The 19,049-nt window shown below is 36.7% G+C and overlaps 1 protein-coding gene across 6 annotated transcripts in view; it reads right to left on the bottom strand.

Annotated features, from left to right (window-relative positions):
- The window catches only part of LOC127431374 (DENN domain-containing protein 4C-like), an 89,497-nt gene that overhangs the window by 68,123 nt on the left and 2,325 nt on the right, over nt 1–19,049 (bottom strand). The window contains exons 2-3 of one of the 6 annotated variants that reach the window (XM_051682034.1): nt 15,488–15,572; nt 13,432–13,602 (exon numbers count right to left, since the gene is read on the bottom strand). The exons of 4 other annotated variants lie outside the window; for them this stretch is intronic. The gene's annotated coding sequence lies outside the window, so the exon portion shown is untranslated. The remainder of the gene's footprint in view (nt 1–13,431; nt 13,603–15,487; nt 15,573–19,049) is intronic. One more of the 6 variants, XM_051682117.1, reaches the window with a different exon arrangement.

Raw genomic sequence — 19,049 nt, 5'->3', positions numbered from 1 at the left:
TTGGGTTTTTGGGGGACCGGAATGATGGTGGAGTGTTTGAAGCAGCAGGGAACTTCACACTGCTCCAGTGATCTATTAAAGATCTGTGTGAAGATGGAGGCCAGTTGGTCAGCACAGACTTTCAGACAGGCATGTGAAACACCATCTGGGCCTGGAGCTTTTCTTGTCTTTTGTTTCCGAAAGACCCAGCACACATCCCCCTCACAGATCATAAGTGCAGATTGAGTAGCAGGAGGAGGGAGGAGGGGGGTTCCAGGAGGTGTTGGTGTGTGTGAATTGAAGAACAGAGCGGGGGAGGGGTGTGAGACTGGGCTTTTCAAACCTGCAGTAAAACACATTCAGTTCATCAGCCATTAGTTGACTCTCTACAGAGCGAGGGGGAGGTGTTTTGTACTTGGTGCTGCTTTTTAGTCCGTTCCACACAGATGCAGGATTGTTGGCTGAAAACTTGCTTCTTTTAGCCACTCTGGTTTCCTTAGTAAGTGTGTTCCTTGCCTGGTTGTACAATGTTTTATCCCCACTTCTGTAAGCATCCTCTTTGGCATGACGAAGCTGTCTGAGTTTTCCTGTAAACCATGTTTTATCATTATTGAATGCTAAAAATGTCCTAGTAGGGATGCACATATCCTCACAGAAACTGATATATGATGTCACAGTATCTGTAAGCTCATCCAGGTCTGTGGCTGCAGCCTCAAAAACACTCCAATCAGTGCAGTCAAAGCAGGCTTGTAGTTCCAGCTCTGCTTCATTGATCCATCTCTTTACAGTCCTTACTACAGGCTTAGCTGATTTTAGTTTCTGCTTGTAGGTTAGGAGAAGTTGAACCAGACAGTGATCAGAGAGTCCTAAAGCTGCACGTGGGACAGAGCAATATGCATCCTTTACAGTGGTGTAGCAGTGGTCCAATATATTTCTTTCTCTGGTGGGGCATGTGATGTGTTGTTTGTATTTTGGCAGTTCAAGGATGAGGTTAGCTTTATTAAAATCCCCCAGAATAATGATTAGAGAGTCTGGGTGTTGTTGCTCCATGTCTATGATGTGATCAGCCAGCTGTTGCAACGCTGCGTTCACGCATGCTTATGGCGGGATATAAACACTCACCAGAATAAAGGAGAAAAACTCCCGCGGCGAGTAGAAAGCCTTACAGTTGATGAAGAGCACCTCTAAATTAGGACAGCACATCTTCTTCAATGCTGTTACATCCGTACACCAACTTTCGTTGATGTAAAAGCATGTTTCACCACCTCTTTTTTTCCCCGATAACTCCGCAATGCGATCCGCTCTGAACAGCTGAAAGCCTGGAAGATGTAATGTGCTGTCTGGGATGGTTTCCATGAAACACAGAGCAGCGGAGTTAGAAAAGTCCTTATTTTTTTTGAGTGAGCAGAAGCAGTTCGTCCATTTTGTTGGCGAGGGAGTGGACATTCGCCAGATGAATACTCGGCAGCGGAGACCTAAAGTCGCGTTGAGGAAGCTTCACAAGCGCGCCGGCTCGCTTCCCTCGCATGCTTCTTTTGGATCGCTTGTAGAACACGGCTGTGCCTAAGATGTCTAATAAAACATCTGAATAATCAAACACTGTCAAAAAATTTTCAGGTATGCTATGCTGAATATTCAGCAGTTAATCCCTGGTGAAACTGATTAGGAAAGAGTGACAAAAAAGCATGACAAACAAACAAAAGTAACAAAAACGCTAGAGAGCTCCACATCAAAGCAGCCATCTGTGGCGCCATCTTAGATTATTTATTATTATTATTTATTTATTTATTATTTATATTATACATTTTCTAAATATTGAGTGTAAATTTATAACATTATGATTTGTGTTATATTACCCTGGAATTAGTTTTAAAAAACAAATTATCACTGCTGCGAGGGGGTTTCTATTACAGCTGCTGAGAAAGTGACAGTAAATGTGGCATCTTCTTCCATTTTACTGTATTAATCCACTGCTCTCTATTTTTTCCTCTTCTGGAAAGTCATTCATATATAATAGTGGATTTTTTCTTTTAGTCTTGGAGCAAATGGGTAAGTGAAAATAATATTTGTTGTGATCTCCCATTCACCGCTGTCGAAGTTTACCCTGTAAACTTTTCGTTCCTCGTTCCAAAACCCGGAGTGTGAAAAAGTTCTATTGCTGCTCAACGTGTCTCCGCTGCTGTTGTTAACCGCGCCTGGAACTCATCGTAGCCTAATCAGGATTTATGCGACACCTTGTGTATATCGCAAGGGAGAGAGGCAACATGCACGTAGCAGGAAATTAAGCGTGTTTGGCGCTTGAGAAAAAGATGATATAGCTCCGTTGTTTTGACGCACTGCTCACTAAAAAAGATAGGACAACCGCTGTCATTATCTCGCGGTCCGGATGGAACTAAGCCGGGGTCCAGACTCGGGCCGTGGTCCGCTAATTGGTCACCACTGATCTAGGTGGAAAATACATTACAAGCATTACTGATAATCGCCGGTCAAGCACCAAATTGCATCTATTTTCATAAATGCTGCGAGCTGACAATATGCCTACAGTAGCTTAAATACAAAGTCACTAAAAAATTTATGATTTATTGAGAAAAATTAAAGAGTAAATCTGTACTTTATTACTGTAGTTTTGCACAAACCTCATTCAAGCATTTAGATCCATCCATCTCACTAAAATAATCAATGTTACTTAAAATTAATTTGTTTCACTATTTTTTTAAATCACAAAGTGAAAAATTTCATCTGCCAGGTATGAATCAAGCATTTTTATTAGGGCTGTTTTATTACAGAAATTTTGGAAACAACTCCGACTCCAGGATTGCAGAATCAATGGAATAAAGTCGATTAAAGACAAATTTTCTCAATTCTTAAGAAAAAACGGAAGGCAAAGTGAAATCTTATAATTAATAGTGCAATATATAATATGTATGATGGATAGTATGAATGACAAAAGATCATGTCACACCCATGAATGGAGTCGACAATTCAAAACTCCTCGAAATTAAACAACTGATTCCCTCTGGAATTTACTTGCAGACTTAATTTTTATGTATCAGGCATTTGGCTTTTACAGCTAAAAATGTGATAATGACTCCAGTCATTTTTAGCTGGGACAGGGTGATGGGGTACTTGACAATTCTTGTTTTAAAAAAAGGGGGGTGCGCATTATTAAAAGTTTAGGAAGTACTGCTCTAGGGGGTTTTGCTAAACCTATCAGCTCCCATTAAAGAACATCTCAAGTCACCTCGCTAATGAGATGTTACTTGGTTACATGCCATTTAGCAGTAGCTTAAGGTAAACTTATTACAGGTACAGCCGATTTGGTACAACATCCTGAGGTTATGCCTTGCTTGAGAGCACAACTGTTATAGAACAAGATTTTAAACTCCTACCCAGATCTGAAACTGCAAACTTTGTGTCAGCAAAGTGTGCTGCACACTGCTTTGAACAATTAGGCAACATTTTCCAAAGAAAAATTATCCACAGAATAAATGCATATTTTCACAATACAATGAATTGAAATCACAGGTGTCCTTTTTTAATACATATTATAGTCTATAGGCCGATCCAACAACACCAAACATTAGTATTCTAAGACCTCGCTCAAGCTCATTTTTAAATGTGCATAAAAATAATTAAACCTGAAGCTCCCAGCATCCTTATCACTATTCAGTCTGACACAGTAGTTTGACCCTCTTGCTGTAACCATAGCAACAGCTGCAACCTGTCAGCACAGAAGGAAAATATCTGCTGTATTTTGACATGGTAATGTTTTGCTTCTGTTTTGTTCCTCTTTCTCCCTGACATCTAGACACTCTTGAGAAAATTCACTAAGCAGTTGCACCACTTTTTTAAACATATGTCTTATAAATTAACCACCTGCAATCCAGTTTAATCAAGCACACTGTATTTAATTGTGCTCAGGTGGTCGAAGGTTCTACCCAACAGAAATAGGATTTACTCATCAAGAACAAAAGTTAGAGAGAACATTGGCTACTACCATAAGGGTGATCACCGTCATTTTTTTCTTTTTTTTTTTTTTTACTGTATTACAGCTGTTGTACAATGATTTTGTAATTGAAATGACTGAAAATGAAACGCAGTACCAAGGGAGTACTATTATGATGTATAAATACTTTACAATTTAAATAATATAAAAAAAATGAGAGTAATGAGAATCTCAACAACCATCTTTTTTTCTATTCGTGAAAATAATGGCCCTAAAAAAAGGTTTCATTTTCTATTCAATTTGCAATACGCATAACCTAATTTCTTATCTGTTTCTTTTGATTTTGAAGTAAAATAGGACCAAGACATTTAAAAGAGTGAAAAAAAGAGTTTTAACCTGGCATATGCACCATGTACGTACAGAAGAGAAGCATGTATTTTTGCATTTTAAAGAGCTGACTCAGATGCCTGGATTTTAGTGTTGGAGCGATGCTGCAAAGTCTCAGTAAAGTATGCTATATGTCAATGTGATTACATGAGAATTCGTATGCATTCTTACATAACGTTTGGTTTTAAGAAAACTTACATTTTCTTACCCTTGCATAGATACCGAAACGTACAATATTGACGTACTGACAGCATCTAAAAGGTAATCATTTTACGTATTAACACCTTTAGAAGCGTACAAATGCTTACACATACTGATTAAATAGATGAATGTTGAATTAATGGAATTAATCAGTTAACTTCATTGCATTTCTAATCAATGAAATTAATTACATTTTGAATATTTGAATAGCTAAATGTTAAATCTCTTTAATGCAGTTGATGCATTAATCGATTTCATTCGGTTTTGTGTGATTTCTGCTGCTCTATTCAACGTTTTAAAGGATTATATCACTTTAACCAAGACTAAACTTTAAACTGTTTAATAATTCATTAAGCATTTAATTTTTATTTTGTTTGACATGGGACACAAAATGAGTTTTCAGAATATGCCAAAAAAAAAAAAAAAATCAAATAAACCTCAAAAGCACCATAAAACAATAACAAAAGTAATCCATTTTATAAATTTTTTGTGATCCAAATCTTCAGGTAGCTTTGTGTGAGGAATAAATCCAAATTCAGGGAGCGCATCAGATGCAGCGCTCTATCCTTTGGACTATTTTGTACTGGATTTTGCCATTTTTTAAAAATATATTATTATGATCACATTTATCTGCATGTTACATTTTTTTATATGGTTATGGTGAGGGCGGGATTAGCGGCTGTAAAATACACACTCAGTGACCATTTTATTAGGCATACCTGTACACCTACTAATTCATGCAATTATCTAATCAGCCAATAGTGTGGCAGCAGTGTAATGCATAAAATCATGCAGATATGGGTCAGGAGCTTCAGTTAATATTCACATCAACAATCAGAATGGGGAAAAATCTGATTTCAGTGATTTTGACCATGACATGATTGCTGGTGCCAGATTGGCTGGTTTGATTATTTCTGTAACTGCTGATCTCCTGGGATTTTCACACACAACAGTCTCTAAATTTATCCAGAATGGTGCCAAAAACAAAAAACATCCAGTGAGCGGCAGTTCTACGGACGGAAACACCTTGTTGATGAGAGAGGTCAATGGAGAATGGTCAGACTGATTTGAGCTGACACAACTCACTCACTCGCTACGGTAACTCAGATAACCCCTCTGTACAATTGTAGTGAGCAGAATAGCATTTCAGAATGCACAACACATCGAACCTTGAGGTGGATGGGCTACAACAGTAGAAGACAATGTCGGGTTCTACTTCTGGCAGCCAAGAACAGAAAGCTGAGGCTGCATTGGACACAGGTCACCAAAACTGGACAGTTAAAGACTGAAAAACATAGCAAGGTCTGATGAATCTCGATTTCTACTGAGGTACACAGATGGTAGGCCCACTGTATATGTCAGATCGTGGTAGTCTGCTGCATGCTCCACTAACTAGCACTCAGAACCGACCCACAAGATTGTGGCCGTTGTTGCCTGATTTGCATAATTCCTTAAGTGAATGTAGTGCTAAAACAATGCAGAGAGTGCATGCAAAAAACAGTGATAATAGGGTGGATGAAATTCAATCTTAGTAAAGTCTAATAAAACTGAACAGAAGCGTGTGATTTAAAAATTCTGTAGAAAAGCGTGAGAAAGACTTCAGTAAAGCGGGGAGATGAGAGCTCGCTCACAGGAAGGGAGAGAGGTGACTGCCAAACATCTAATCCAGCATGCTAAGAGCCGCACTAATTGCTGCAGCTCACATTCCACAGACAGTAAGTCATGCAGTGGAATTCCCAATAACTCATGAATCATAGCCACAGCAAACATTAGTAATCTCAGCACATTACAATAAGACTAAATGATTATCTTGATTATTTCATGTTGGGTTGTTTTTAACATCCAGTTTACAGACCTAATTTGATACATAACCTGAATAAATAACAGACTATTATATTTAGAACTAGTGACCAGCCGATAAATCGACAAGTCCAATAAATCAGTTAATATTTGCCATTTTTTAATTATAAGAATCTGGCCGATCATTTTCCCAGTTGGCCGATTAGTGTTGGATTTTTTCAAATTCATTATTACAAATTATTTTAGTAAATATTCTTTCCAATAAATATTCATTATTGCAGCAATTTGGTGCATGAGTCACTTTTTACAAACATTTAAGATGCATAGGGAGAGGAGCAATGAGTGAGTGTCAAATATTTGTAAAAATATTGAAAAAAGGGTCCCTGCAAATACTCTGGGCATGTGACTTTGTATATTAACTCTGGATAAACTCACAATCTTTATTTAAATGTAACATGGCATACATTTTTTTGAGAAGGCAGATAACCTAAAAGCAAATTTTCCTATTTTCAATGTTCTTTTCATGACATGTTAGACAAAAAAAACAAACAAACATGGAAATGTATTGTGGGCCCTAATGTGTTTTAAAATAGCAATGCATTACTTTTCATCCCTTCTCTAAGACATCACTATTTGCCATTGAAAAACCCACATCTGTTGACCACTATTTAAAACAGTTAAAACTATTAAACACAAACAATCATCAATACCTGTTGTTGCCAACAAACAGAACAAAGGCAGTTATAGTCAGAGTACACAAAGCAAACCACTTCAGAATCAGAGCAGACTGACCAGGTGAAATTGCTCTTACAAAGAATCTGACTTTGCAGTTGCTGAGACTGGACAGACACATTGAAAAAGAAATATAAGAAGAATAAGAAAATAGTAGTGTATGGACATAAAAAGTAGCCTATAAAATAGATAAAAATAATGAGAAAGGGGGGCTATTCATAATGCATTTGAAAAGCATTACAATGCATTACATCTGAATGTTCAAGAGGAGATAAAGTCCTGTTTTACACAGAGCACAGGTAAACATCTGCTGTTGTCATAACAAGAAGCACCAAAAATAATCAAAAACCACCACAGCTCACAAAAGCACATGCCCTAAAACACACACACACACATACACAAATGGCAATGTGAATGATCTTGTGTAGTCGGGGGAAATCAAAAGGCACCGTGCAGACTGTTTATTCATTAAACTCACTATTTTCCCAGACTTGGCATCAATAAATATGAGGGTGGTCCAAATGTATAGGGATCATTGACAATGTTCCTTTTAATCAGACAGACACAGACAGAAGATATGTGCAGAAGGCAGACTCAAAAAATTTATTGAATAAAGTCTGAATTTTCTTAAACTAGAGCTTAATAAGCAGGCAGAGTTTCAACTCAATCTATCACATAGAAAGTGACGCAAATGATCGGCGTTAATACATTGACGACTTTACAATAGGTGGTGCTAATCGATAAGCAATTTTACCCCAGTACAGTTGGTGTCTTAAAGCACCTTTCAGCTGGTCTGCCCTTTGCCCATCACAGATGACAACTAATTGACAAGTTATTAACGCTTAAAACATGTCATCAATTGGAACAATACTGATTACATGCCACTGCCACGCGTAATGTTTAGTTGGGTTAAGTACATTTGTTTAAAATAACGGCGTAATTCACACACATAATGGTTGTTAAAACAGATGTTGTCAATTGGAACTATACTGATTGTATCTTATTTTCATGTATATCTACTTGTGTTATATTGCTCAAAAAACAAAACGTCACACATAAACACAAAAATCAAAATGTTGATTGCGGTGAGAAATTTGCCTTTGGTGTGCAAAGGTCTCAAAGCTGTTAGAAAACCTGTGTGTAGAAAAACCATTTCGGCATAAATCGGCACTTTTTAGAGCACCAGATCAATTGCTTGTGTGACACTATTCAGAAAAAACTGATTGGATTGGAACTCTTAATTGCATTACAAAGGGAAATTTATCACAAAATTGAAAAAAAAAAAAAAAAGGAAAAAATTGGAAGGTTGAAGAGCATATCTTTAGTTTGTTGGATTAATTTTTATTTCAGCAAAAGTAATGGAAGAAGTTTCCAATTCCTATAGGCCTGTATGTATAAAGCTTATACAATTATATATCTGGCCACTTTGAACAACATCTGTAGTCCACAAATGCTTTTCTCTGATTGGCAATCTTTACACCAGCCCTTAAAATGCATTTCTCTTCAGTGTCCAACACTGAAATTCAAGTCAGAGACCAAATTAAAACATAGTTAGGCCATAGCATATTAAGTTGAAAAGAGATGATACTAATGCTACGAAAGAGTAAGAAGAGACATTAAAAAAACTTGGCAATACAAGGCTGGATTTTCTCCTGCTATCCCCACTTTTGTCCCTTTCTTAAAAAAAAAAAAACTGTAATTCAATGCCGTGTGACTTCTCTGGAAACGGCCCCTCTTAATTTCAAAACTGGTTTCTCAGGGACTCACAGACCAGTAGATCCGGTGTCACCACCTTTGTTAGGTGTATTGTCTTTGAATGCAGGATTTGAGGCTCAAATACTCAAGAAGAAAAGCCTATTGCACTACTATATAAACCCATCTATATTCATTTCTGCCCATTCAAACTCTTAAGATGTTGAGCAGTTTAGTCAATCATTGGCATTTTGCTGCACAAAAGAGCTTTCTACATGGTAGCAGTCATCAGTCTCTGAATATAAAACAAACAATATACTATGTCTAAAAGATTGAAAAGGCTAATAAAAAAGACAAGCAAAAAATATTTACTGTAACAATTAGGGTTGCAACTAACAGATACTTTGATAATCAGTTAATCTGCATATTATTTCCATCAGTTTACAAAATTTTTCTTGAAAAACATATATTTCACATCTTCAATACCAGCCCTCACGTCAATCAACCGCTTCTCTTTGGCAGTTACGAGTGGAGTAACCATCCAACCTGAAAATTTGAAAAAAGCGAGTTCATACACAAGCACGAGAACTTCACTAATCTTCTTCAGTGTGTCTGGTATTCACATGCAAGGACACATATCAGGTTAATACAGGTAATCCACTACAATAATGGATAATTATGCTCGAAATGCTGCGTTTGTCCTTTGATTACATTTCAGCTGCTTCTGGGAGAAATAGCGTGCCGTTTGCTTCACGCTTTTTGTCTTTTCTGACTTTTTTGTAGTTTATTATCATGTAGTAGCACACTGGCATAATGATTGATGCATGTCATCATGAGTGGTCACATGAGATGCATTTAAGTGACCAGGTGTAAACGGGGTCTTAGTGACGACACTGGCTGCAACCTGTGATCCAAAAACCTGCAATACCTGTCCAATGGCCTGTAGGCAGATGACAGAGTTAAAGAATAGCCCTCAATTCAAAAATCCAATTCGACCTCCCTGTTTCAAATTACTTTTATTGTTTTCCAAAGTCTAGCTCTCTCCCAACGTCTTGAAGATTTAAAAAGCATGTACACTTTTATGAAGTAGCTTTAAGTAATGTCATCAGATGGTGTTAAAAAGCTTAAGCCTACACACATTCTTTGCAAAGTGAAACGGATAGTTCACCCAAAATGAAACTTCTGTCACCATTTGGTCACCCAGATCTCCACTGAATTCACTGAGAAGTTATTCAATGAAAATGTTCCTCTACACTACAGCTCTCAAACCTCATTCACGCTTACGTACATTCCCAAACGTGCCATGTCAAGATCTGTCACAGCATGTTTGAAATCGATGAGAGATCAGTCACGAGACATGCAAGAACCAATTACATTTGTCAACTGTCAAACTAACACAAAAGGCATGTTTCAATGTAGACACAAGCACAAATCAAATTTGGATGCTAAGGCGGAGGGGAGATTGTCTGTGAATGACAACTTCAATATCTCTCTGTTCCTCACAGAAAGCTACCGTATGAGTTTAAAAGACTTTTTAAAAGCACACGAGACTCATGAACTAATTTAATGGTTCTTCAATGATGCCTTTTTGTTGTATTTGGAGCTTGACAGCCCCATTCATTTTTGTTGTATAAACAAAAAATAGCTTGGATATTACGCAAAATTTCTTCTTTGTTTCACAGAAGAAAATAACACGGTTGGGAACGACATGAGAGAGAGTAAATGCTGACAGAATTTCTTGTTATGGGGTGCAATAATAAGAGACAGTTGTTTATAACGTATGACACACTGTGCAAACAGACACTCTTCACCCTGTTACAGGTCCCCATGGTCACCCCCACAGTAACTCATCCAAGCACAAAGGACCGAGCACTTTGTGTTGAACGGACGCATCACTGGCTGTGGGGCAGAGGGGGAGAGGTGTACAGATGGCCGGTAGCCCTGTGCTGAGCAATGCCTGTCTCAATTCACTTGGCTTAGCCTCTGGGAGGCCCCACAATAAAGCAGCTCGATTCTGGACGGCCAGGGCTGAGGAGAATGGCGAGTGACCAATACCCACAAAAAACAAGATCACACAATGTAACAGCATTATCTCCATTAACAGCAGTAATAAGGATGTGTCATAGACTGACACGTACAAGGCTGTCTGAGAAGGAAATAGAAAGACAATTTGAGATTTCGAAAAGAGCTAAAGATTAAGTGTCTATTGAACTTCAGGTGATAAATGAATAAAATAAATCTATGCAATTTTGCCAAAATCATGATATAAATAGATATACAAATTGATTTAAATATAATCTTATCACAAAATAATAACAATTTATGATATAAATTCGAAACATATGCAAATCAGCCAAAATCATGATATAATTTAAATATATACTTTAAACATAACTTTTTATTTTACTTTAACAATGATTAATATTACAAATATATAATTATATTTAATTTTAGAAAACTATTATAACTATACTCATTATTAATACTACTGTTATTTTTATTAAATAATAGTTATTTTATGCTTGTAGTTTATATAAATCAATCTGTATTATTTTATTATTTTCATATGCAATTATACAACAATAATAATAATAATAATAATAATAATAATACAATACAATAATTTATTATTTTAGCTAAAACCGAAGCATTTAATTTTTTTATTTTTTTTAAATATTCTCTCCTATTCCAGTTTACGATAAAGAGACAACTATAAGGAAGACATTTGCAGGTTGATTTCCTCAAGAAGTGTAAACACTATGACTTTGTGGCACTATAAACATTGCTCTGTTTGTTTGAGCATTCCGACCAGTCTGAAACAACAACACTGGCTCAACCAACAGTGTCAGTTTGGGGCGAGACAATCTGTTTTACCAATAAATGGAAGAGAGGAGAGTGTTCCATTTTTGCAATCCCATTGGGTCACTAGTGGTGTAGAAATTACACACTTCAGCTTTAAATAGTAACAATTTATCCATTAATAAAGTACTCTTTAATATCTTCTATTATACTCCTCCATTTCCCATCAAAGGAAGCTTAAGAGGCTTCTTAGCAAACCCTCAAAGCTGTTGACTGGTGTAAGATCTCAGCCCACTTCAAATGACACATGGAAAGCTTCATCACCAGCTGGATATGTGGCTCCCTGTCTCAGGCACCTGTGGCACTATTCACACTGTCTCTGCTGACAAACAACAACCACAAACCCCAGACTCAGCCGAGTACAGTAAATCATCTGAATGGATGCAGAAACTCCCTAAATGTAAAAGCAGCATTCAGTTTCTGAGTAATGAAGTTGCATATGACATGCTTTAGAATTATACAGCACTTGCAATGTGCATGCCACCACCATGTTCGATACTAAGAGGATCTCAGATTTCTTAAAGAGATAGTTCACCCAAAAATAAAAATTCTGACATTGTTTAATCATCATCATGTCACTCCAGCTTATATGACATTCTTCCGTGAAACAAAAAAGGAGATGTTAGGCAGAATGTTAGCTTAAGTCACCATTCACATTCACTGCAACTTTTTTTCCATACAGTGAAAGTGAAGGGTGACTGAGTGTGACACAAACATCTTTTTGAATTATCCTCGAATCAACTGAATGATGACAGAATTTTCATTTTTGGGTGAACTTTCAATTCAACTAACAAAATGACTAAGTAGCCTTCTTCATCTCGGCAAGAAAAATATGTTTTTGGGCTGCAGTAATGTCTGTTATATCCATTAGAAAGAAAATTACATTGAATGCAAAATCTATTTGGAAACAGCCAATTAAACTCTGAATGAACTTTCTTGTGGTCGATTAACGATGACAGGGAAAGACACGTCAGGGAAAATCATTCTAGAATGCTGGTTTTATTTTGGCAACAACTTTGTCCGCAGTTCAAAATCTTGTTTTATGGCTAGACTGGGCATATGGCTATTTGCTAGCCATCAAATCCAGACTTCTGAAACAGGCCTTTCATGGGTGCCACCCACAGGCTCTTGCTCAGACAGGAAAATGAGTAATAGTGTAAAGAACCACAATGTCTGACTCACAGACACCACCTTTCTTCTGAACACAGGTTAAGCAACATAAAAGGTATACAATGCTCAATAACCTGGACAGAGAGGTGTGTGGGCCACCAAAATTAGCTGATTAGGTGCAGCTCAGTATTTCATCAACCCAGTATTTTAAAAAAATAATAATAATACACTCAATGTTAAATCAGGAAGTTTAGCACTTTGAAGTTGTGCACAGCTTCAAATTCCAATCAAGATCAATGAGAAACAAATAAGTAAAAGATTGCAATATAACAGTTTTGAATTTATAATTTTATCATATTGCAACCCAGATATCAGTATAATTGTTATCTCGAGAAGAAAACCATTTCAAACAAGAGAAGAAATATTAAGGCTTAACCTTGAAAAAGGAGATATCTGTGCATATCCAAAGCCTTTAAACAGAATACACTGCCAGGCAAAGAAATTGCACTCAGAAGAGACAGCAAGCAGCAGGCAGTCTTTATGCATGTCTAAATTGGCAGGTACATTTAAAATAATTGTCCCCCAAAATCAAGAGAAAATGAGCAAGCCAAGCTGTGGCACCAGAGAACAAGTGAGCTTTCGACTTCTGATTGCCAGTGTTGCTCGACACAGTTATGCAGGATTTCTGAGATATTCACTCTGCATATTAATAAGCACTTTCTAACCAGGTGGAAGTGCTTGGTAGATAGAGCAGGAAAATTCAATTTCAATTCCAACTGATAGACACTGCTTGTGGAGCCAGACTGCAGTTTCAGTGACGGATCAGAGTTTTCTCTGCCACATACAGACTGAAGATGATGTGTCCAAGGTTGAAAAGTTCATGATCAATGAAAGTTCTGAAAGTAAAAAAATTAAAAATTAAAATAATTTTTAAAAAAAATACTCCTTTTGGCTAAAAATGCAAAAAACATCTGAACTGTCCCAGATAGCTTGTTATCAACACTTTGGAGATAATAAAAATGTCCTAATGTCTTGAAGCCATTAGCCTATATAAATGGCTCAGAAAATTAATAACATTGGATGGTAGGGCTAGGCGATATGTACAAAATATTTCATTGATAATTGCCTTAAAAAATATTGCAATATATGATTATATTGTCAACCCCACTGCCGAGGGTCGGTGAATTATTTTTTTATTGATTTTGCATTAAAAATTACATTCATTTATTGAAACACAAAAAACATAAGACATTTCTAAATTCAAACTGCACTTTAAACTAAACCAAAAAAGCAATTAAAATAACGAAGTGATTAAAAAAATCGTATATATAACCACCTCCCCAAATCCAAACATTCAACGCCTCCAATGGCCCCATTTTCCATCACGCAAGCATCCGTCAGTGACAACAGGTGGAAAATTACTAATAGCCTACAGATTAAGAACTAAAGACAATTATAAACGTAAAGATAATAATAATAATCATCATAATAAAGCCTAATAAATGTCCTTTTGTTCCTAAGATAATACCGCTTAATATGTGTTCTTATCGAGTTTGTGTTGCGCTTTGGTAATAAAGTTAATGCTGCCTAAACTCAATTTAAGGTTCAAGGTGAATGTGTCTTGTATTATTTTATGATTTAATTACTTTTGTCTGTTTCTTTAATACAAAGATATATATTACTGAACCTGCAGAGTTGCATTCACAATGCATGTTAACCACAAACCGCTCTGTGGAAATAAAGCAAACTAAACTCCTGAGATGATTGGTGATCATTTGCAGCATTCTCATAGACAACATTATTCTTGCAAACAGTTTTCAGATGAATGAAACAGAGAGAGAGAGAGAGAGAGAGAAAAAAAAAAGAGTAAGAACTCTTTACATGTGTGTTTCACGAGACAGGCTCGTGCTGCAGTGCACGCCTCTGAACAAACAGTGAATCAGACAGAAGCATTGACAGATTTCCTTTTGTCTGTTCTTAAACAATATAATAAAGTGTGTTTCTTCAAGCGTGTGTCTTTGTTAACAGCATTGTCATGTGTCACTTCAAGATGTCTTACCGGTCGCTCGCCTGTTGCGGGTAGATGAGTAAAATTACTCGCGCATGAAATACATTTGGACGAGGAGCTTGTGAACTGGATTCAGCCTCGTCGCATTTGGCGGGTGCTAGTTTCACACCCTGGGCTACTGTTTAATATACAGTATTTGCTGACTTCCCAGATCCATGGTTTCACCATTTCCCGATATTGTCGATCATTGTTGATCAACCGAGAGTTGCAATCGGCAATGGGATCTTTGTAAAATATCGTAGATATATGATTACATCGTTCTATGGCCCAGCCCTATCGGATGGATGGATGGATGGACAGACTCCTTTTAACATTTCTGATTCTTTATCGGTTCAATTGATGATTCTTAGTTTTGAAGAAGAAATATTTGGAAATGAATGGAATCGGACTACTAAATTGGTTGCACTGTAGATTCAAAAGAACCGGCTAAAAAGAGACAATCGTTCGGGAATGGGCCTACACTTGTATATAGATTCAGTTGTGTGGCAGCACTGCCACTGAATAGCGCAGCAGGAAACACTGTTAGATTATTTTAGTAGTAGGACTTGGTAAAAATATACATTTTCGGTTCTTATGTCCCAAGATCGATCTTTTACTCCAAGTGGCAACCATATAGCAAATAAATCTTTCAAATGTGCGACCAAATTTCATGATATGCATCTATCAATGTCTGTGACTAGCCACTGGCTGTTAAACTTTTAGATTTCACTTACCAGTGATTGAGCATAGTGGCGAAGGTGTTTTTAGCATCGTAATCCATTCACTGTGTGTTGATCATTCTGTGTCCAAAGATGAGATCTACACAATCCATTTGTCATTGAAATATGTCTCTTTTAATACCATTTCTGTTCTTTACAATCAGTGTTAAAACAACAACAAAAATGAAACGTTTTATTCTAATCACAGATGGATGCGCTAAAGAATCCATGCACGTCCTCTCTCGTTAGATGCGCTCACTGGCTGATGCTGGTAGTCTTAAAGAGACAGTACAGATTAAGCACGTATTGTATATATATCAATGTAAATAACTGTAAACAATAAACAAATTAAGACACCACTGCAAAATTATCAGTTTCTCTGGATTTACTATTTACAGATATGTGTGAGTAAAATGAACATTTTTGTTTTATTCTATAAAGTACTGACAACATTTCTCCCTAATTCCAAATAAAAATATTGTCATATAGAGCATTTATTCGCAGAAAATGACAACTGGTCAAAATAACAAAAAACATGCAGTGTTTTCAGACCTCGAATGAACATTGTCAGAGCAGAAGGAAGCAAGTTTTCTTCCATGATAACCTTGTACGTGGCTTGATTCATGCGTTCTTCACAAAAACGAATCTGCCCAATTCCAGTCTTGCTGAAGCACCCCCAAATCATCACCAATCCTCCAACAAGTTTTACAGTGGGTGCGAGACACTGTGACTTGAATGTCTCTCCAGTTCTCTGTCTAACCATTAGACTTTCTTTCTTCACCAGAACACATTTGAAGAAAAATATAAAAATTTCTCAGCTCAGAAGGTCCTTAAAATGCAAGTGAATGGAGATTTCTCTTTTGAAGCTCCAAAAATCACAGACGGTCAGCATAAACGTCATCGATACGGCTCTAGAGGTTAAATGAATGTCTTCTAAGGTGAGACGATCGCTTTTGGTGTGAAAAAGATAAATATTTAAGTACTTTTAACTCTAAATCATGCTTCCGGTCAGAAGCAGTTTGCACGTGACGTAATCGCATTGGTATTTGAAACACATGAGAACTGATGCACGTGTGTCATAGCCGGAAGAGCAGTGCTGTTTACAAGTGAGGAGGAGGAAGCTGTACAGTAGCTTCATTGATTTTGGTTTAGATCTGTACTTATTTGTTTCTTTACTCACAATGGTGCGTTTGTGTTCTCATCCTGGATGTCTCAACTGAGTGTAGAATTTGAGCTTACCTCTGTATCCATGGCAACGCGAATATGTCACACGAGAGACCGCTTGGACTCCACCTTCTCCTGAAGCGTTAGATTATAGTAAAAAAAAAAAAAATACTTAAATATTGATCTTTTTCGCACCAAAAGTGATTGTATCACTTTAGAAGACATTCATTTAACAGCTGGATTCGTATGGATGAATTTTATGCTGACTGTCTGTGATTTTTGGAGCTTCAAAAGAGAAATCGCCATTCACTTGCATTTTAAGGACCTACTGAGCTGAGAAATTTGTCTATTTTTCTTCAAATGTGTTCTGGTGAAGAAAGTCATACATACCTGGGATATCATGAGGGTGAGTATATATTGAGAGAATTTTCATTTTTGGGTGAACTATCCTTCATAGAAATCATTAAACCTCCAATATATCAAGCCTACCTCTAAAATCTTCTACTGCTATGTCAATGATTATGTATTTTGTATCATTTAAGTGGCCAAAAAATGTGTTCTGCTAAAATGCACTGCAGAACCAGGCCAAATTCTCCAATAGATCCATGTGTATCTGCAACCTGTTGTTACTTGTAATGTTGCCAAATATGATTGAACTTAAGTGTGTGGTGAGGACACCATCTGTCAACATCAGTGAAGATCACATATACTTGTTGAGCAACAATAAGTGGCAAAACTTCTATTTCAAGCAGCTAGACAGCTTGTTAATCAGTCATTTTTATCTCACCATTTGCAGGAAGGAGCACAGCCTAGTCTGGTATAGTAGGTTACATGTCAGTTTGATAGTAAGAGGTTGTGACTTACAAATCCACCACATTTTACCCTTTTCTTCTCATCCTTCATGTTCAGATTTAACATTTACAAATAGTGTGAAAAGCAGCAAAAAAGCAAAATGCGGAATCTGTTAACTCATCGGCTTAGTGTAAAACAAACACACATGTAGTATAATTACTGTAATGCCAACAATAATGAATGAGCTGCACGATTAATCTTTAAAAAACTGCGACCGATTCAGACACCCACAAGATCTTATTACTAAATGACAACGATGTACTCTTTATATTTCAAATCATGCTTACAGACTCTCCTCTACAGTTAGGTTTAGGTATAGGGTTTGGATTAGGGCATAAAATGAAAAGCATGAACACAACGTCTAATAGGCAGAACTTTCTCTTACTTCTGCATTACACATCTGGGAATCTACAATTCGTACAAATTTATATGATTTAGCCAATTTCTACTAATTCATACAACTTTCCATGAGATCGGGTTGTTACACATGGACAGGATGATGTTCATAGTAATTACAGTCACAATTGTAATGAAAATGTCACAGTGCAAAATCTGAATGGTCCTAAAATATGCTTTTTTATCTTTATAATTCCCTATATTTTTCTTTTGACTAAAGGGCAAGATATGACCCAGATTTTTCTTCATGAGATTCACCCATTAAAGATCTGTGAAAATCATCTTTTAAGCATGACTTTCCGAGGAAAGTGCCTTAAGACATAAATCATAACTTTAAAGTTTAAAAATGACATTTTTTGATTCTGCTTGTCTCAAAGATTCTATAAACGTTTCCGAGATAGACACAGAGAACACACACCAACAGTATTATTATGTGGATTTGCATTTCTCTTTCACTTGAGCGGCCCTGCCCTTTAGTCAATTGGCCTGCCTTTTGTCGTACCCACAATGCCTCGCTTTTACCTCTGTTAGCCACTCCTGAGGATTTTTTTATTTTTTATGATTCCTGTCACCTGACACAACCTTGAAGTTCAGCAGAGTGAATGTAATGAGGCACAAGGTCAGCGCACATGCACACAAACGTGGAGGCGTACACAAAACCTTCAACCTAGTGATCATAACCCACTATTGGCAGTATAATGCACAGGGGTCCATTTCACAGACACAATGTAAATTGACACAACCTGGAGGCCAGAAGAGCTATTGATCAACCACCTAAATTTGAAACAGTCAGTGACATCTGGCCTTCACAAGCTTCACAGACACAAAGCAGCCTTAAAATAATCTCCATCTATCTCTCTCTCCTCTTCAACCGCAAATACTAAAGTTGGCAAATTACAACAACAAACAACTTGAATCTTGGAATTCATATATGGGTAGTTAACAAATAATATGGACATGCACTTTATTTCAACCTCAAGATTTTAGGTTAAATTTATATAACGGAAAGTGTATATTTTAGATGTTTACTATCTTAATCACATTATATATTTGTTGCAGTACAAGAGATTTTTTAAGAACACTGTCTCTCAATTAATATGAGCTCATAAAAACTGCATGCATATACATAATTATACAACAAACAGATTTTTTACATTAAGTACAG

The sequence above is a fragment of the Myxocyprinus asiaticus genome, chromosome 1 (genome assembly GCF_019703515.2).
Source record: "Myxocyprinus asiaticus isolate MX2 ecotype Aquarium Trade chromosome 1, UBuf_Myxa_2, whole genome shotgun sequence".
Taxonomy (NCBI): domain Eukaryota; kingdom Metazoa; phylum Chordata; class Actinopteri; order Cypriniformes; family Catostomidae; genus Myxocyprinus; species Myxocyprinus asiaticus.
The sequence above is the reverse complement of the archived record's forward strand: the minus strand, read 5'-3'. Positions and strand labels throughout refer to the sequence as shown.